General features: G+C 40.1%; 1 pseudogene; it reads right to left on the reverse strand.

Annotated features, from left to right (window-relative positions):
• Positions 1-8205: 8205 nt before the first annotated feature.
• LOC137627912 (fibrinogen-like protein 1) lies at positions 8206-21086 on the reverse strand (annotated as a pseudogene).
• Positions 21087-21509: the final 423 nt, after the last annotated feature.

Raw genomic sequence — 21509 nt, forward strand, 5'->3', positions numbered from 1 at the left:
GCCCAGTTTTTATTATTTTTGCTTGCTTCGGGTTTTTGTGTCTTTGTTTTCATTGCTCTTGCTTGCCTCGGATTTTTGTGTCTTATTTTGATAGTTTTTGCTTCCTTTTAGTTTTTGTGCTTTTTGTTTTAATTGTTTTTGCTTGCTTCGGGTTTTTGTGTCTTTGATTTCAATGCTCTTGCTTGCCTCGGGGTTTTAAGCCTCTTGTTTTGATTGTTTTTGCTTCCTTCTAGTTTTCGTGCTTTTTGCTTTAATTGTTTTTGCTTGCTTCGGGTTTTTGTGGCTTTGTTTTCATTGCTCTCACTTGCTTCGGGTTTTTAAGCCTCTTGTTTTGATTGTTTTTGCTTCCTTCTAGTTTTCGTGCTTTTTGCTTTAATTGTTTTTGCTTGCTTCGGGTTTTTGTGGCTTTGTTTTCATTGCTCTCACTTGCTTCGGGTTTTTAAGCCTCTTGTTTTGATTGTTTTTGCTTCCTTCTAGTTTTCGTGCTTTTTGCTTTAATTGTTTTTGCTTGCTTCGGGTTTTTGTGGCTTTGTTTTCATTGCTCTCACTTGCTTCGGGTTTTTAAGCCTTTTGTTTTGATAGCCTTTGCTTGATTTGAGTTTAGGTGCTTTAGGCTTTCCACATTTAAGAATATTCTCACTTATGGGGCCTGTCTTGAAGAGCATTTAGCTCAGGATTGTATACTTATTTAATCCTTTGGCACAGGGAGGGATGTAATCATCCTCTGGCACAGGGAGGGATGTAATCATCCTCTGGCACAGGGAGGGATGTAATCATCCTCTGGCACAGGGAGGGATGTAATCATCCTCTGGCACAGGGAGGGATGTAATCATCCTCTGGCACAGGGAGGGATTTAATCCTCTGGCACAGGGAGGGATGTAATCATCCTCTGGCACAGGGAGGGATGTAATCATCCTCTGGCACAAGGAGGGATGTAATCCTCCTCTGGCACAGGGAGGGATGTAATCCTCCTCTGGCACAGGGAGGGATTTAATCCTCTGGCACAGGTAGGGATGTAATCATCCTCTGGCACAGGGAGGGATGTAATCATCCTCTGGCACAGGGAGGGATTTAATCCTCTGGCACAGGGAGGGATGTAATCATCCTCTGGCACAGGTAGGGATGTAATCATCCTCTGGAACAGGGAGGGATGTAATCATCATCTGACACAGGGAGGGATGTAATCATCCTCTGGCACAGGGAGGGATGTAATCATCCTCTGGCACAGGGAGGGATGTAATCATCCTCTGGCACAGGGAGGGATTTAATCATCCTCTGGCACAGGTAGGGATGTAATCATCCTCTGGCACAGGGAGGGATTTAATCCTCTGGCACAGGGAGGGATGTAATCATCCTCTGGCACAGGGAGGGATGTAATCATCCTCTGGCACAGGGAGGGATGTAATCATCCTCTGGCACAGGGAGGGATTTAATCCTCTGGCACAGGTAGGGATGTAATCATCCTCTGGCACAGGGAGGGATGTAATCATCCTCTGGCACAGGGAGGGATTTAATCCTCTGGCACAGGGAGGGATGTAATCATCCTCTGGCACAGGGAGGGATGTAATCATCCTCTGGCACAGGGAGGGATTTAATCATCCTCTGGCACAGGGAGGGATGTAATCATCCTCTGGCACAGGGAGGGATGTAATCATCCTCTGGCACAGGGAGGGATGTAATCATCCTCTGGCACAGGGAGGGATGTAATCATCCTCTGGCACAGGGAGGGATGTAATCATCCTCTGGCACAGGGAGGGATGTAATCATCCTCTGGCACAGGGAGGGATTTAATCCTCTGGCACAGGTAGGGATGTAATCATCCTCTGGCACAGGGAGGGATGTAATCATCCTCTGGCACAGGGAGGGATTTAATCCTCTGGCACAGGTAGGGATGTAATCATCCTCTGGCACAGGGAGGGATGTAATCATCTTCTGGCACAGGGAGGGATTTAATCCTCTGGCACAGGGAGGGATGTAATCATCCTCTGGCACAGGGAGGGATGTAATCATCCTCTGGCACAGGGAGGGATGTAATCATCCTCTGGCACAGGGAGGGATTTAATCCTCTGGCACAGGTAGGGATGTAATCATCCTCTGGCACAGGGAGGGATTTAATCCTCTGGCACAGGTAGGGATGTAAATATCCTCTGGCACAGGGAGGGATGTAATCATCCTCTGGCACAGGGAGGGATTTAATCATCTGGCACAGGGAGGGATGTAATCATCCTCTGGCACAGGGAGGGATGTAATCATCCTCTGGCACAGGGAGGGATGTAATCATCCTCTGGCACAGGTAGGGATGTAATCATCCTCTGGCACAGGGAGGGATTTAATCCTCTGGCACAGGTAGGGATGTAATCATCCTCTGGCACAGGGAGGGATGTAATCATCCTCTGGCACAGGGAGGGATGTAATCATCCTCTGGCACAGGGAGGGATTTAATCCTCTGGCACAGGTAGGGATGTAATCATCCTCTGGCACAGGGAGGGATGTAATCATCCTCTGGCACAGGGAGGGATTTAATCCTCTGGCACAGGGAGGGATGTAATCATCCTCTGGCACAGGGAGGGATGTAATCATCCTCTGGCACAGGGAGGGATGTAATCATCCTCTGGCACAGGGAGGGATTTAATCCTCTGGCACAGGTAGGGATGTAATCATCCTCTGGCACAGGGAGGGATGTAATCATCCTCTGGCACAGGGAGGGATGTAATCATCCTCTTGCACAAGGAGGGATGTAATCATCCTCTGGCACAGGGAGGGATGTAATCATCCTCTGGCACAGGGAGGGATTTAATCCTCTGGCACAGGGAGGGATGTAATCATCCTCTGGCACAAGGAGGGATGTAATCATCCTCTGGCACAGGGAGGGATTTAATCCTCTGGCACAGGTAGGGATGTAATCATCCTCTGGCACAGGGAGGGATGTAATCATCCTCTGGCACAGGGAGGGATTTAATCCTCTGGCACAGGTAGGGATGTAATCATCCTCTGGCACAGGGAGGGATGTAATCATCCTCTGGCACAGGGAGGGATTTAATCCTCTGGCACAGGTAGGGATGTAATCATCCTCTGGCACAGGGAGGGATGTAATCATCCTCTGGCACAAGGAGGGATGTAATCATCCTCTGGCACAGGGAGGGATTTAATCCTCTGGCACAGGTAGGGATGTAATCATCCTCTGGCACAGGGAGGGATGTAATCATCCTCTGGCACAGGGAGGGATTTAATCCTCTGGCACAGGTAGGGATGTAATCATCCTCTGGCACAGGGAGGGATGTAATCATCCTCTGGCACAGGGAGGGATTTAATCCTCTGGCACAGGGAGGGATGTAATCATCCTCTGGCACAGGGAGGGATGTAATCATCCTCTGGCACAGGGAGGGATGTAATCATCCTCTGGCACAGGGAGGGATTTAATCCTCTGGCACAGGGAGGGATGTAATCATCCTCTGGCACAGGGAGGGATGTAATCATCCTCTGGCACAGGGAGGGATTTAATCCTCTGGCACAGGGAGGGATGTAATCATCCTCTGGCACAGGGAGGGATGTAATCATCCTCTGGCACAGGGAGGGATTTAATCCTCTGGCACAGGTAGGGATGTAATCATCCTCTGGCACAGGGAGGGATGTAATCATCCTCTGGCACAGGGAGGGATTTAATCCTCTGGCACAGGTAGGGCCTCAATATATTCACGCCATTTAGGGTTGTTTTGTCCTGGTGGTAGCATCCTTGTCTGGTGATTGCCAGTCTGGGGTTCTCGAGTCCCGCTCAAACTCGTTAGTTCCTTTGATCGCTGCAACCTCACCATTCTTGTGAGCCAAGGATTGGGGGTTTTGGGGGAGCCTATAGGTCTACCTGCCGAGTCATCAGCAGCCATTGCCTGGCCCTCATTGGTCCTAGCTTGGGGGGAGAGGGGGCTTTGGCTCTGATCATCTATTATATGGTCAAACTCGTTAATTCCTTTGGTCGCTGCAACCTCACCATCCTTGTGAGCTAAGGATAAGGGGTTTTGGGGGAGCCTATAGGTCTACTTGCTGAGTCATCAGCAGCCATTACCTGGCCCTCCTTGATCCTAGCTTGGGTGGAGAGGGGGCTTTGGCGCTGATCATATATATGGTCAGTCTCTAGGGCATTGTCCTGCTTGATAGGGCAATGGCACTGTCCCTTGCCTCTGCCATTCTCATTATCATTATCACTATCACTATCATTTTTGATTTTATATTTATTATTTTTTGTCTATTTTTGTATTATTATTATTATTATTATTATGATTATAATTGTTATTATTGCTAGCTAAACTACAACGAAAGTTGGAGAAACAGGATACTATAAACACAGGGAGAAAAAGAAACGAGGAAATAAACTATAAATGAGAAGTAATAAACAAATAATATAAAAATATCTTAAGATCAAGTAACAACGTTAAACTAAATCTGCCATATATAAACTGTAAAGGAGAGACTAATCATGTCAGCTTATTCGACATTGAAAACATTTGCTGCAAGTTTGAACTTCCGAAATTCCATTGATTCAACTGACTGATTGCGAAGATACCAGAATCTGGTCACATCTGGAATAAAACTTCCTCAATACTGAGTGGTATTCAGCGTATTATCATAGTAATTTAGAAATCAGACCAGTGATCTTTTTCAATTAACTACTCCAGTTAAGTAATCGTTGTTGTAGACGTAAGAAAAAGAGCAGATAATAATAATAATAATAATAATAATAATAAAAAAAACACGATATCTAACAACACATGAAAGTGTTAAATGAAAGACATTGACTAATAATTTGTGATTTTTGTTGCTTCGAATGCAAAGCGTAGATTCCAACCCTGAGTTAGGATTCTTGTCTAATTTTATAATAGATTGAAATGGAAAGCACACTCTTAGAGTGCGAATAGAAGAGAGAGAGAGAGAGAGAGAGAGAGAGAGAGAGAGAGAGAGAGAGAGAGGAGAGAGAGAGAGAGAGAGAGAGAGAGAATCTTATCACTTACGCTGGACGCCTGGCTTCTCTGTATTTTGTTAATGCCTCTATTTGTATTCAACTTAAGTTTATAGGTGTATGTATGTGTGTGTGTGGGAGAGAGAGAGAGAGAGAGAGAGAGAGAGAGAGAGAGAGAGAGAGAGAGAGAGAGAGAGAGAGAGAGAGATCACTTACGCTGGACGTATGGCTTCTCGGTATTTTTTTAATGTCTCTTTTTGTATTCAACCTAAGTTTATAGGTGTATGTATGAGAGAGAGAGAGAGAGAGAGAGAGAGAGAGAGAGAGAGAGAGAGAGAGAGAGAGAGAGAGAGAGAGATCACTTACGCTGGACGTATGGCTTCTCGGTATTTTTTTTAATGCCTCTTTTTGTATTCGACTTAAGTTTATAGGTGTATGTATGTGAGAGAGAGAGAGAGAGAGAGAGAGAGAGAGAGAGGAGAGAGAGAGAGAGAGAGAGATCACTTACGCTGGACGTATGGCTTCTCGGTATTTTTTTTAATGCCTCTTTTTGTATTCGACTTAAGTTTATAGGTGTATGTATGTGAGAGAGAGAGAGAGAGAGAGAGAGAGAGAGAGAGAGAGGAGAGAGAGAGAGAGAGAGAGAGAGAGAGAGAGAGAGATCACTTACGCTGGACGTATGGCTTCTCGGTATTTTTTTTTTAATGCCTCTTTTTGTATTCGACTTAAGTTTATAGGTGTATGTATGTGAGAGAGAGAGAGAGAGAGAGAGAGAGAGAGAGAGAGAGAGAGAGAGAGAGAGATCACTTACGCTGGACGTATGGCTTCTCTGTATTTTTTTAATGCCTCTTTTTGTATTCGACTTAAGTTTATAGGTGTATGTATGTGAGAGAGAGAGAGAGAGAGAGAGAGAGAGAGAGAGAGAGAGAGAGAGAGAGAGAGAGATCACTTACGCTGGACGTATGGCTTCTCGGTATTTTTTTTAATGCCTCTTTTTGTATTCGACTCAAGTTTATAGGTGTATGTATGTGAGAGAGAGAGAGAGAGAGAGAGAGAGAGAGAGAGAGAGAGAGAGAGAGAGAGATCACTTATGCTGGACGTATGGCTTCTCGGTATTTTTTTTAATGCCTCTTTTTGTATTCGACTTAAGTTTATAGGTGTATGTATGTGAGAGAGAGAGAGAGAGAGAGAGAGAGGAGAGGAGAGAGAGGAGAGAGAGAGAGGAGAGAGAGAGAGAGAGAGAGAGAGATCACTTACGCTGGACGTATGGCTTCTCGGTATTTTTTTTAATGCCTCTTTTTGTATTCGACTTAAGTTTATAGGTGTATGTATGTGAGAGAGAGAGAGAGAGAGAGAGAGAGAGAGAGAGAGAGAGAGAGAGAGAGAGAGAGATCACTTACGCTGGACGTTTGGCTTCTCGGTATTTTTTTTAATGCCTCTTTTTGTATTCAACTTAAGTTTATAGGTGTATGTATGTGAGAGAGAGAGAGAGAGAGAGAGAGAGAGAGAGAGAGAGAGAGATCACTTACGCTGGACGTATGGCTTCTCGGTATTTTTTTTAATGCCTCTTTTTGTATTCAACTTAAGTTTATAGGTGTATGTATGTGTGTGTGTGTGTGAGAGAGAGAGAGAGAGAGAGAGAGAGAGAGAGAGAGAGAGAGAGAGAGAGAGAGAGAGAGAGAGAGAGGTGGGTTGTGGGGCCTTGCCAAAAGTCTCTTTCCGCCTTTGGAAGATAAAAAGCAATTATTTTTTTTTACGATCTGTACTTGTTCCTATCGGATTTTGTACTGACACAAACATGCATGTTTGTTTACCTAAAAATGTTTTTGTTGCAAATATTTTCATAGCTTTAATCTCATTGAAATTGTCTGTCTTTTTATTTATCATATCTTCCTCTTCAATACGAAGTCATATCTGATGACAATATTATTATTATTATTATTATTATTATTATTATTATTATTATTATTATTATTATTATTATCCAAGCTACAACCCTAGTGGGAAAAGCAAGATGCTATAAGCCCAGGGGCTCCAACAGGGAAAAATAGCCCAGTGAGGAAAGGAAATAAGGAAATAAATAAATGAAGAGAACAAATTAACAATAAATCATTCTAAAATAAGTAACAACGTCAAAACAGACATGTCATATATAAACTATTAACAACATCAAAAACAAATATGTCATAAATAAACTATAAAAAGACTCATGTCCGCCTAGTCAACAAAAAAGCATGGCGAGTTTATTCTTAATAAAATCTTGTCTACTCTAAACTTGTTCTTAATAAAAGCTTGTCTATTCTCAACATTATCTCTTCCATATTTTTTTTGGATAATTTTTTTTTTTGGGGGGGGGAATAATTGCAATATATTTTTTTTCCATTTTGCATGGGATAATATTTTTGGATAATTGCAATATTACTTTTCCATTTTGCATGGGGACCGTGTCGTGATTTGATGTTATTGTGCCCCATTAAGTAATTCAAATGTCTTAGTGGGAACATAAAGTTTATGTTATTATTATTGTTATTATTATTATTAATAATATTAATTAATATTTATATTATTATTAATTATTTTTACTATTAATATTATTTTTATTATTAATTATTATTATTATTGTAATTGTTATTTTATTATTAATAATTATTATTCTTATTAATATTATCATTATTGTTATTTTTATTATTAATTATTATTAATATTATTATTGTAATTTATATTATTATTATCTTTACTATTCTTTATTATTATTATTATTATTATTATTATCATTATTATTATTAATTATTATTGATATTTTATTATTATTAGTATTATTATTATTAATTATTTTTAATATTATTGTTATTTATATTATTGATATTATTATTATTATTATTATTGTTATTATTATTATTATTCTTATTAAGGTTTCATTAAAGACTATTGCTACTTCAATTGCTTTGATCTTGTTGTTAACTTATCTATGGCTCTGGTTGTAGAAGTAGCAGACAAGAAAGCTTAGCAAGCTGTGCTTAATTAAAATGACATCTAGAAAGGTGGATATTAATATGTCAATAGATAATTGTAGTGATGACCCCATTCTGGTGTCTTGTTAAAATACAATTTTGATGTTAAATCCTATAACTGATATTTTAGCAGAAATGTATGTGCCCTTGTTGAAATTTGTCCTTTTAATGATGTATGTTTTTTTTCCTCTCTTAATTGGTGTATTTTAAAATATGTAAATGGTATGCAGTAATACGCGAATGTGGTTTATAGAATAACATTTTTATTCATATATTTACATTCTTAACGATTTTGATATTTATGACAGTGTTGACCCCATTGCCTGGTATCTGCCATAGATTTAAAAATCCAATCTGGTCCTATCTCCTCAATGACCTCAATCATCCTGCAAAATACAAGCTCAGTCTTCCTGCAAGACACAATTTCAATCTTCTTGCAAAACACAACTTCAGTCATCTTGCAAGACGTAATTTCAATCTTCTTGCAAGACACAACTTCAGTCATCTTGCAAGACGTAATTTCAATCTTCTTGCAAGACACAACTTCAGTCATCTTGCAAGACGTAATTTCAACCTTCTTGCAAGACACAACTTCAGTCATCTTGCAAGACGTAATTTCAACCTTCTTGCAAGACACAACTTCAGTCATCTTGCAAGACGTAATTTCAACCTTCTTGCAAGACACAACTTCAGTCATCTTGCAAGACGTAATTTCAACCTTCTTGCAAGACACAACTTCAGTCATCTTGCAAGACGTAATTTCAACCTTCTTGCAAGACACAACTTCAGTCATCTTGCAAGACATAATTTCAATCTTCTTGCAAGACACAACTTCAGTCATCTTGCAAGACGTAATTTCAATCTTCTTGCAAGACACAACTTCAGTCATCTTGCAAGACATAATTTCAATCTTCTTGCAAGACACAACTTCAGTCATCTTGCAAGACGTAATTTCAATCATCCTGCCTAACACAAAGCTGGTTTCACCTTGAAGGTCACAGTCTGGAGCGTGGTTGCGTCCATATGGAAAGATTCCCAGGTTATGCCATTCCAGCTCTTTTGCTTCCTGAGAAGTGGGTTGGTAGGGCTTGTGGAGTGACAGCTTTTAAACCAGAAACCACTACTGTATTTTTTTGCGCAGTGAGTGCCACCTAAAGAGGAAGAGAAAGAAAAAAAAGGGCAATTTTTGAAATCTTAAATGAGCGGTAGATAAACAGTGATGAGTACCAACCGTGTGTCACACGATCTTACATAGTAACGACATTTTTTTTTTTGTATATATTATCCTTTGTATCTTCGCTCTCCCCTCGCACTGACAGCGACCTGTATCAAACTGTCTGTTTTTCTTATCGTAACTGTTAACAGAACCGGTTGCTGGGTGGACATGAAATAGCCTGTTGTATATTTTGTGACCTTTTTGCCCGGACTTGATGTATATATAAACTGGATGTTCTGTAATAAACTCACTCAGTTGCTTTCAACCCGCTTTTGAGTCACAACCTACTCTTGGATCGTCACATTGGTCTGGCTTTGTCGCCGCTCCGGCTCATCACGGGGTAGGCGTGTGTGTCCTACGGCATTCACGTCAGCTTCGGTTGACGTTGAATAGGTGTCCTCTTCGTTAGGAGTGGAGGCGTTGATGGAGGTCTTGAAGGTCGTGAAGTGGCTGTCCATAAGGGCGTCGGCTTTGGTCATCAAGTCCTCTATGGGTAAACTATTGACATCGGGTATGGCAGCGCGTACAGGTTCGGGTAAACGGCGTACCCAAGGGGCACAAAGTAGGTTCTCCTAAGATAAACAGACAGGTTGATACAGGTCGCTGTCAGTGCGAGAGGAGAGTGAAGATACAAAGGATAATATATACAAAAAAGAAAAATGTCGTTACTATGTAAGATCGTGTGACACACGGTTGGTACAGATGCCTTCTTCATAAGGCTCAACACTACTCAGGTTATTTCCAGCTGTGATTAGATTGTAGAAGGATCTTCCTAATCAGGCTGTTGAATTGGTGGAAGTTTAGAAAGTTCAAAATTGGAGTGAAGGTTTTTATGTTGAACAGCTGACATGAGTCTCTCTTTATTGATTATATATTACACATATATTTTAACATTGTTATTGATTTTAAGATATATATATATATATATATATATATATATATATATATATATATATATATATATATATATATATATATATATATATATACACATATATATATATTTTTTTTTTCATTACTTTTCATATAGTTTACACTCGGATAGGTAAGGCAACTGAATTTTTTCTCCTTGTTTAAAGGTTTAAAGGTCACTCATGAATGACAGAGGTAATGGACAAGACAATGCCCCAGAGACTGATCATATATACATATGATCAGGGGACAAGACCCTTCGCCCTCACTTATGATCAGGGAACAAGACCCTTTGCCATCACTTATGATCAGGGGACAAGACCCTTCTCCATCACTTATGATCAGGGGACAAGACCCTTTGCCATCACTTATGATCAGGGGACAAGACCCTTTGCCATCACTTATGATCAGGGGACAAGACCCTTCGCCCTCACTTATGATCAGGGAACAAGACCCTTTGCCATCACTTATGATCAGGGGACAAGACCCTTCTCCATCACTTATGATCAGGGGACAAGACCCTTTGCCATCACTTATGATCAGGGGACAAGACCCTTTGCCATCACTTATGATCAGGGGACAAGACCCTTCGCCCTCACTTATGATCAGGGAACAAGACCCTTTGCCATCACTTATGATCAGGGGACAAGACCCTTCTCCATCACTTATGATCAGGGGACAAGACCCTTTGCCATCACTTATGATCAGGGGACAAGACCCTTTGCCATCACTTATGATCAGGGGACAAGACCCTTCGCCATCAAGCTGGACCATGCAATAGTTGCTGTTGAGTCAGCAGGTAAACCTATAGACTCCCCTAAACTCCTCATCCCTAGCTCACAAGGAAGGATAGGTTGCAGATACTACTAGAAACTATTATTGAGCTTAAGCTGGTATCATGTTCCCGTTCAACAGATTCCAGTAGGTGACCACAACCCTTGTTGAGAACTGTTTGTTTTAGCAGAACCCTTGCAATGAAAACAACAGCATTTTTATACAATTCTTTTCTTTTATTGTTCTTAGTTTATAGAATTAAAGGTTAGGTCATCCGAGTACACCAGCTTAAGAGACCCCAAAGCCATCATTGACAAAGACCCTTCTTAACATATTTCATTTTTCCTCGTTTCCTTTCCTCACTGGGCTATTTTCCCTTTTGGAGCCCCTGGGCTTATAGCATCCTGCTTTTCCAACTAGGGTTGTGGCTTAGCAAGTAATAATGATAATAATAATAATAGTAATTACCGAGTGGAAATTTTTTAGATCGCCTATGAAGCAGATTTTGATCGCATTTATACCCTTATAGGTAATAAAAAATGGTGTGTATGTAGTTTTAAGGTTTAAAGACCGCTCATGAATGGCAGAGGCAAGGGTCAATGACATTGCCCTAGCAAGCAGGACAGTGCCTTAGAGACTGACTACATATTATATGATCAGCACCCAAGCCCCCTCTCCACGCATGCTAGGACCAGGGAGGGCCAGGCAATGGAAGCTGAATACTCAACAATTAGAACTATAGGCTCCCCGAAACCCTCCAACCTTAGCTCACAAGGCTGGTGAGATTGCAGCGACCAAAGAAACTAACGAGTCCGAGCGGAACTCGAACCCCAGTCTGGCGTTCACCAGTCAGGGACGTTACCATCTCGGCCACCACAAGCTTAAATGTATTTATTATTTGTCAAATCAGTTTTCTCTATTGGGAGGATGTTTTTTTCTGAAATACGATATTACGAAGTTGGTTTTACGATATAGGAAATATTATGATTCAGTGTTACCTTGCCAGGAGTGAAGCGAGGTAGGAAGCTATTACAGCGTTTAAACTCAGTGTTAGGGTAAACTAAGGATTCGGTGGGTTAAGGAGGGCAAGGATACGGCTCCTATGTGAGGTTAGGTGGGGAATCTCAGGTTAAATGGTGTTTGTTTTCCTTTTAAAATATGGTTTTCCAGTCATAACTTTTGGAATCTTAAAACATCTGATATGTGAAAAATTAAGATTTTCCCCAATTTTTTGCACCAGAATAGTTCAAAGTACCTAAAAATACACAAGTTGTACTACTTACTTTCTTTTTTAGGAATTTTCTGCTATATTAAATCTTCACTTATTTTAATTACTGACCCGGCACGTCCCAACCAACCTTATGTTTGAGTAGCTTATTTTTGATAATGGATAGCTGCTATAAGAATATAAAAAAAAGGCAAAAAGTAACAAGATCTCTTTGGCACTACTCTCTTAAACGCGATCTAGATTAACGACATGTAAGGCATTGCACAGATACACAATTTCTGGAAACAGATTTAAAGACATTTGTTTTGTTAGTAAGATTGAGAGAGGATAACTGCTTACTATCTTTGTCATTATCTCTGTCGGGCGTGGAGAAGAGCAAGATACAGAATTTCTGGAAACAGATTTAAAGACATTTGTTTTGTTTGTAAGATTAAGAGAGGATAATTGCTTACTATCTATGTCATTATCTCTGTCGGGCGTGGAGAAGAGCATGTTATCGTGATTCTTTAAGGATTCTATTGCAGTCCCGGATATTGGTGCTAAGCTGAGGCGGGGTACTGGTGATCTTCATCTGCAACGTAGAAATAATTGTACTCGACGCGTCGTGACTCTTCGTCCCAGTCAGTCATATCCACCCGGAGCACTTGGGTTGCTCTGCTCGTGAGCCAGTGAAGCACGTCATTTCCTGTTGGGATTATAAAAGTGAAAGCTTGTTTAGGTATTCGCATATTTGTTTTAGCTCTGCTATTAAATCCTTTTACCCCCAAAGGACGTACTGGTACGTTTCACAAAAGCCATCCCTTTACCCCCATGGACGTACCGGCACGTCCTTACAAAAAAATGCTATAAAAATAATTTTTTCATATTTTTGATAATTTTTTGAAAAAATTCAGGCATTTTCCAAGAGAATGAGACCAACCTGACCTCTCTATGACAAAAATTAAGGCTGTTAGAGCAATTTAAAAAAAACTTACTGCAAAATGTGCTGGGAAAAAAATAACCCCCTGGGGGTTAGGGGTTGGAAATTTCTAAATAGCCTGGGTGTTAAAGGGTTAATTCCTTTTATATGGCTAGGGGAACCATCTTTTGAAAACTGATGGCCCACTATGGCTTGTTCCACAATTGATATGGGCAATGCTAGTAAAAAAAAAAAAAAAGGGGGGGGCGTCTGGTAAAACAAGATGTTTCTGGTAAAACCTCTTTATATAGCTAGGGGAGCCATCTTTTGAAAACTGATGGCCCACTATGGCTTGTTCCACAATTGATATGGGCAATGCTAGTAAAAAAAAAAAGGGGGGGGGGGGCGTCTGGTAAAACAAGATGTTTCTGGTAAAACCTCTTTATATAGCTAGGGGAGCCATCTTTTGAAAACTGATGGCCCACTATGGCTTGTTCCACAATTGATATGGGCAATGCTAGTAAAAAAAAAAAGGGGGGGGGGGGCGTCTGGTAAAACAAGATGTTTCTGGTAAAACCTCTTTATATAGCTAGGGGAGCCATCTTTTGAAAACTGATGGCCCACTATGGCTTGTTCCACAATTGATATGGGCAATGCTAGTAAAAAAAAAAAGGGGGGGGGGGCGTCTGGTAAAACAAGATGTTTCTGGTAAAACCTCTTTATATAGCTAGGGGAGCCATCTTTTGAAAACTGATGGCCCACTATGGCTTGTTCCACAATTGATATGGGCAATGCTAGTAAAAAAAAAAAGGGGGGGGGCGTCTGGTAAAACAAGATGTTTCTGGTAAAACCTCTTTATATAGCTAGGGGAGCCATCTTTTGAAAACTGATGGCCCACTATGGCTTGTTCCACAATTGATATGGGCAATGCTAGTAAAAAAAAAAGGGGGGGGGGGGCGTCTGGTAAAACAAGATGTTTCTGGTAAAACTTCTTTATATAGCTAGGGGAGCCATCTTTTGAAAACTGATGGCCCACTATGGCTTGTTCCACAATTGATATGGGCAATGCTAGTAAAAAAAAAAAGGGGGGGGGGGCGTCTGGTAAAACAAGATGTTTCTGGTAAAACTTCTTTATAGAGCTAGGGGAGCCATCTTTTGAAAACTGATGGCCCACTATGGCTTGTTCCACAATTGATATGGGCAATGCTAGTAAAAAAAAAAAGGGGGGGGGGGGGGCGTCTGGTAAAACAAGATGTTTCTGGTAAAACCTCTTTATAGAGCTAGGGGAGCCATCTTTTGAAAACTGATGGCCCACTATGGCTTGTTCCACAATTGATATGGGCAATGCTAGTAAAAAAAAAAGGGGGGGGGGGCGTCTGGTAAAACAAGATGTTTCTGGTAAAACCTCTTTATAGAGCTAGGGGAGCCATCTTTTGAAAACTGATGGCCCACTATGGCTTGTTCCACAATTGATATGGGCAATGCTAGTAAAAAAAAAAGGGGGGGGGGCGTCTGGTAAAACAAGATGTTTCTGGTAAAACCTCTTTATAGAGCTAGGGGAGCCATCTTTTGAAAACTGATGGCCCACTATGGCTTGTTCCACAATTGATATGGGCAATGCTAGTAAAAAAAAAAAGGGGGGGGGGGGCGTCTGGTAAAACAAGATGTTTCTGGTAAAACTTCTTTATAGAGCTAGGGGAGCCATCTTTTGAAAACTGATGGCCCACTATGGCTTGTTCCACAATTGATATGGGCAATGCTAGTAAAAAAAAAAAGGGGGGGGGGGCGTCTGGTAAAACAAGATGTTTCTGGTAAAACCTCTTTATAGAGCTAGGGGAGCCATCTTTTGAAAACTGATGGCCCACTATGGCTTGTTCCACAATTGATATGGGCAATGCTAGTAAAAAAAAAAAGGGGGGGGGGGCGTCTGGTAAAACAAGATGTTTCTGGTAAAACCTCTTTATAGAGCTAGGGGAGCCATCTTTTGAAAACTGATGGCCCACTATGGCTTGTTCCACAATTGATATGGGCAATGCTAGTAAAAAAAAAAAGGGGGGGGGGCGTCTGGTAAAACAAGATGTTTCTGGTAAAACTTCTTTATATAGCTAGGGGAGCCATCTTTTGAAAACTGATGGCCCACTATGGCTTGTTCCACAATTGATATGGGCAATGCTAGTAAAAAAAAAAAAAGGGGGGGGGGGGCGTCTGGTAAAACAAGATGTTTCTGGTAAAACCACTCTTATTTTTGTGGGAAGGTATCAGGTCCGGAAAAAAAAGGGGCTCACCTATCCAGTATTCAGTGTCGGGACTTCCAAATCCAATCTTGTACTCGCCCCATCCTCTGTTGAAATTAACTTGGGTGTCGAGAGGTCTCCGTAGAAGGACAACAGTCCATCCGGCCTCTTCTGATTCTTCGCCCATGTCGCACCAAACGTCGACTGGTTTGACAGGAATTCCGCATCTGGCACAAAGAAAATCAAGCAAACTCTCTCTATATATGTATATGTGTATCTATCTATCTATCTATCTATATATATATATATATATATATATATATATATATATATATATATATATATATATATATATATATATATGTATGTATGTATGTATGTATAGGGTAATGATAATTATAATGTATTAAAGTATACATTGGAATGTGGCAGTGACCATTGAGTAGTCCTTTGGAACTTGCGCATTTTACGGGAAATGGTTACTTTTAGATATATATATACATATATATATATATATATATATATATATATATATATATATATATATATATATATATATATATATATATATATATATATATATATATGTATATATATATAATATATATATATATATATATATATACATATATATATATATATATATATATATATATATATATATATATATATATATATATATATATAATATATATATATCATATATATATATATATATATACAGTATATATATATATATATATATATATTATATATGCATATGTATTATATATTCCATAGTTGTTATGCCCTTATTATTATTATTATTATTATTATTATTATTATTATTATTATTACTTGTTAAGCTACAACCCTAGTTGGAAAAACAGGATGCTATGAGGCCGGGGGCTCCAACAGGGAAAATAGCCCAGTGAGGAAAGGAAGATAGAATAGTGTGCCCAAGTGTACCCTCAAGCTAGAGAACTCTAACCCAAGGCAGTGGAAGACCATAGTACAGAGGCTATGGCACTACCCAAGACTAGAGAACAATGGTTTGATTTTGGAGTGTCCTTCTCTTAGAAGAGCTGCTTGCCATTGCTAAAGAGTCTCTTCTACCCTTACCAAGAGGAAAGTGACCTCTGAACAATTAAAGTGCAGTAGTTATCCCCTTGAGCAAAGAAGAATTGTTTGGTAATCTCAGTGGTGTCAGCTGTATGAGGACAGAGGAGAATATGTAAAGAATATGCCAGACTATTCGGTGTATGTGTAGGAAAAGGGAAAATTAACCGTAACCAGAGAGAAGGATCCAATGTAGCACTATCTGGCCAGTCAAAGGACCCCATAATTCTCTAGCGGTAGTATCTCAACGGATGGCTGTTGCCTGGCCAACCTACTACCTACAAATATGCAAACAATGTTGATTATACACGCAATAATTGTTGTAGTTTTGTCCTCCGTAATCAAGAAGAATATAAAAGCTGTTTTTAATTCAAGTTCTGTATAATATTGATGACAAATTTTTTGGAGAAATTTTCGTTATTGAAGAAAAAGGGAAAAGACGGATGTTACTCAACTTACCCCTGAGGATAGATGGTGTAGATTCCACTTCTGTTGATTCCTGATTGGAGGATGTCGTAACAGTCCCGTGGCCTTATGAGAGAGAGAGAGAGAGAGAGAGAGAGAGAGAGAGAGAGAGAGAGAGAATTATTAGTTTGCCTTGGTATACATGCAAGACTGAATTTTATACATGTAAGACTAGATTTTCTCTTAAAAATACATTAATTCTCTCTCTCTCTCTCTCTCTCTCTCTCTCTCTCTCTCTCTCTCTCTCTCTCTCTCTCTCTCTCTCTCTCTCTCTCTCCTGTTATACAAAATAATTGTCATTATCAATAATTTCCTATCCTTTATCATAACCTTTCTTTTTTATAATACAAATTGATATATTTGTGCGGGCTATTTCAACGTTGGATTGAAAAACAAACACTGTCAGCCACTATAGCCAATTCTTTTTAGTGAGGCAGATTTACACCGATTCTCAGGGGTGCCCTTTTAGCTCGGAAAGGTTTCCTGATTGCTGATTGGTTTGACGAGATCACTCTAACCAATCAGATAGAAGGAAACTTCTCCGAGCTAAAAGGACACTGCTGCGAGTCAGTGTAAATCTGCTTCACTAAAAAGAATTGAGTATAGTAGTAGTAGTAGTAATAGTAGTAGTAGTAGTAGTAGTAGTAGTAGTAAACCTTATAGAGTTTCTTTATTTACGAAAAATAGCGTGAAGGGGAACTATAAAGTGACCTAGGAAAAATAGCGAATAGGGTTGTGGTGGCCGATGCGGTAACGTCCCTGACTGGTGAACGCCAGACTGGGGTTCGAGTCCCGCTCAAACTCGTTAGTTCCTTTAGTGTCTGCAACCTCACCATCCTTGTGAGCTAAGGGGAGAGGGGGTTAGCCTATGGGTCTATCCGCTGAGTCTTCATCAGCAGCCATTGTCTGGTCCTAGCTTGATCCTAGCTTGGGTGGAGAGGGGGCTTGGGCGCTGATCATATGTACTGTATATATGGTCAGTCTCTATGGAATTGTCCTGCTTGCTAAGGCAATGTCACTTTCCCTTGCCTCTGCTATTCATGAGTGGCCATTCAACCTTAATACCTTCATCGTCTTCGGGTAAAAAAAATAATAAACAAAATACCGTACCCTTACCTCTCAAGCCTGGAATCGGTCTGAGCTCCTGGGACCTGGAGTGCCTGGGACACTTGGCGCGACACATGAGACTGTTGGTCTTTTATTTCTTTGATTTTCAGTTCCAGCAGCAGCATCTGCTCTGATAGCTGGTCTTTCATCCCTCTGGTGTCTTCCTGCATCTGTAGCACCTGCGCTGATAGCTGGTCTTTCACCCCTCTGGTGTCTTCCTGCAGCTGTAGCACCTGCGCTGATAGCTGGTCTTTCATCCCTCTGGTGTCTTCCTGCGTCTGTAGCACCTGCGCTGATAGCTGGTCTTTCATCCCTCTGGTGTCTTCCTGCGTCTGTAGCACCTGCGCTGATAGCTGGTCTTTCATCCCTCTGGTGTCTTCCTGCGTCTGTAGCACCTGCGCTGATAGCTGGTCTTTCATCCCTCTGGTGTCTTCCTGAAGCTGCAACATCTGCTCTGACAGCTGGTCTTTTACCTGTCTGACTAATTCCTGGATTACCACATTGCTGTGAACGTCATGCTCGGTGGAACATGTTTTCTTGCGTTCTCTTATCTCAGAAATCTCAGCCTCCAAACTCTGGATCTTTCTCTCGAGCTCTGTCAGTTTGCTTTCCAATCTACGGTAGAGATTGTGTAAGTCGGATCCTGTATAAAACGTGAAGAATATTTGAGCTTAAATATGAAGAATAAACTGCTGTTAAACCATTAGTGGAAAAGTGTAGACTTGTTTTTATCACAATATTAACTTTAGATTTACGTACAGTTGGAGTCAGGCATTCTTGGCACACATTGCTCTGGAAAAGTGCATCCCTGTCACACCCTTACTGCGGGGCGAGTCACAAAAGAGCTATTATAGGGAGAGGGTGTAACAGGTTGCACTTCCTCAGAGAAAGGTGTACCAAGAATGCCTGTGGCCAACTGTACATCCTATTTTCAAGTTTATTTTTTTATGACTGTACCTTCTTTTGGATATCATAACTTTAAACCTACATAAATTTGGACTGCAAAATTGATAATTTCGATTTTTTCACATTTCTTGGACGCAGTTGAGAAATCTGCGAGTAAGAAAATAAAATCGATCGCTATAGTTTCTTAGTAGCCTACTTCCTAGTGATTAATCATTTTACCCCCAAAGGACGTACTGGTACGTTTCACAAAAGCCATCCCTTTACCCCCATGGACGTACCGGTACGTCTTTGCAAAAAAATGCTATAAAATTTTTTTTTTTCATATTTTTGATAATTTTTTGAGAAAATTCAGGCATTTTCCAAGAGAATGAGACCAACTCGACCTCTCTATCACAAAAGTTAAGGCTGTTAGAGCAATTTAAAAAAAAAAATACTGAAAAATGTGCTGGGAAAAAAATAACCCCTTGGGGGTTAAGGGTTGGAAATTTCCAAATAGCCTGGGGGTAAAAGGGTTAATCATTTTTCTGCATGCACAGACCATTTCCTGAATTACACAAAACAAGTTATAATGGAAATCCTGAGAGTTATTATTCCTTTTATCATCTATATCAATAACGAGAAATCATAAATTACCTCCCCCAACGAAGTTGGAAGAAGGTTATGTTTTACCCCTTGTTTGTGTGTGCGTTTGTTTGTTTGTGAACAGATTCCTAGCCACAATGAAACTTTCAGGGATTAACTGTTATGCAAAAAGTTGGAAATTATTAAATTTTGGAAAGTCAAGGTCACGGTCAAGCAAAATGTCTAATTCACGTAATCAGCCATAAGTTTGGACATCGTTGTCAAAGATACTTCAAACTTGGTTCATATTTGAGTGTATGAAAATCCACACCAATTAATGCATGTTAAGGTCAAAGGCCTAGGTCAAGGTCGAGCAAAAGGTTGAGAAATAAGCTGCCGCGGCGGAGGTCTCTGCTCTACCGATTGCTTTTCTCCTATTTTTATTTAAGGAATCCAAAGACTGCCGCTCGCCCCAGGTTAGTTGATTAGTTGCAAGATTCAGTGGCTATATGTCAACCATGCTCCCAACCATCCAGCATTGTCCAAGCTTTTGGGTTGTGGTGGTGAAGGCTCAAACTCGTTTGTTTCTTTAGTCACTGCAACCTCACCATCCTTGTGAGCTAAGGAGGGTGTGTTTGGGGGAGCCTACAGGTATACAGTATCTGCTGAGTCATCAGCAGCCATTGCCTGGCCCTCCTTGGTCCTAGCCTGGATGGAGAGGCGGCTTGGGTGCTGATCATATGTACTGTATATATGGTCAGTCTCTAGGGCATTGTCCTGCTTGATGGGGCAATGTCACTGTGTCTTACCTCTGCCATTCATGAGCGGCCTTTAAACCTTTTAAGCATATTATTAGCGACTATAAAGTTTATAAAAGAGAGAGAGAGAGAGAGAGAGAGAGAGAGAGAGAGAGAGAGAGAGAGAGAGAGAGAGAGAGATTGATTTATGTTATTGACATTTCATCAGACTGAGAACTTCTCTCTTTATAGGATTTTAACTTTTTTAAGAAACATACGTTTTATAGATGATATTTGAATTTATATTTATCACATTTTTACTTCATTATTTAATTTTTATCCATTATAGTCAATGTATATTTTATATTAATTTATTCAACATTAATATAAATATTATTTTTAATTCCCGATGTTAAATTAATCGGACCAGCTCTGTTTGATTCATTATTATTATTATTATTATTATTATTGTTATTATTATTATTATTATTGCTAGCTTAGCTACAACCCTAGTTGTAAAAGCAGAATGTTATAACCCCAAGGGCTCCAACAAAAATATCCCGGTGAGGAAAGGAGACAAGGAAATAAACTACGAGAGAAGTAATGAACAATTAAAATGAAATATTTTAAGGAACGAGTAACAACATTGAAATAAACATTTCACATATAGATTAAAAAACTTGAAAAGAAAAACAAGAGGAAGAGAAATAGGAGAGAAAAGTGTGCCTGAGTCTTAATCTCTTCCTTTTAATAATAATAACCTTACCATTTAGAGAGCTGTCCTGAGCGGATATTTGCATGGATGAGATGAGCGCTGTGTATCAGCTGTTGCAGAACCTCCAGTGGGAGGGAAGGCCCTGCGCGGGCCTCCGTCTCTCGCTTGGTGACAGTGCCACTATAGGCTTGGTTTCCCTTGCGTCAGGAAGAGAAAGACGCTCAGTGCTATCACCACAGCTGCCATAATGCTAATGACTGACGGACTATGTTGCCAAGAGCTTATAATGCCTCGAGACGCATATTACGTCATCATCTAACTCCATTTGCTCATTTTTAAATCTTATTATGGCTGGGAGGACAAAGCACTTTTTTTCACATTATTCTGTTTTACGAATTACATAGTCAAAGGCAGGTAGAAACAGAAAGATTAAAGGGGTTTTCAGTATGTTGGTCTACGTTTTGAGAAAATAATCTTATACAAATGAATAACTGACAATTGTTGGACAGTTGAGAGGTTATTTTGAGGTTCACGAAACATGCTAATGAGGGCCCTCTTGATTGCGTGGCTAGTTTCTCTCTCTCTCTCTCTCTCCTCTCCCTCTCTCTCTCTCTCTCTCTCTGTTATATATACTGTATATATATATATATATATATATACTGTATATTAATAATAATTCTAATAATAAAGTAATTT

This window comes from Palaemon carinicauda, chromosome 35, assembly GCF_036898095.1.
Source record: "Palaemon carinicauda isolate YSFRI2023 chromosome 35, ASM3689809v2, whole genome shotgun sequence".
Lineage (NCBI taxonomy): Eukaryota > Metazoa > Arthropoda > Malacostraca > Decapoda > Palaemonidae > Palaemon > Palaemon carinicauda.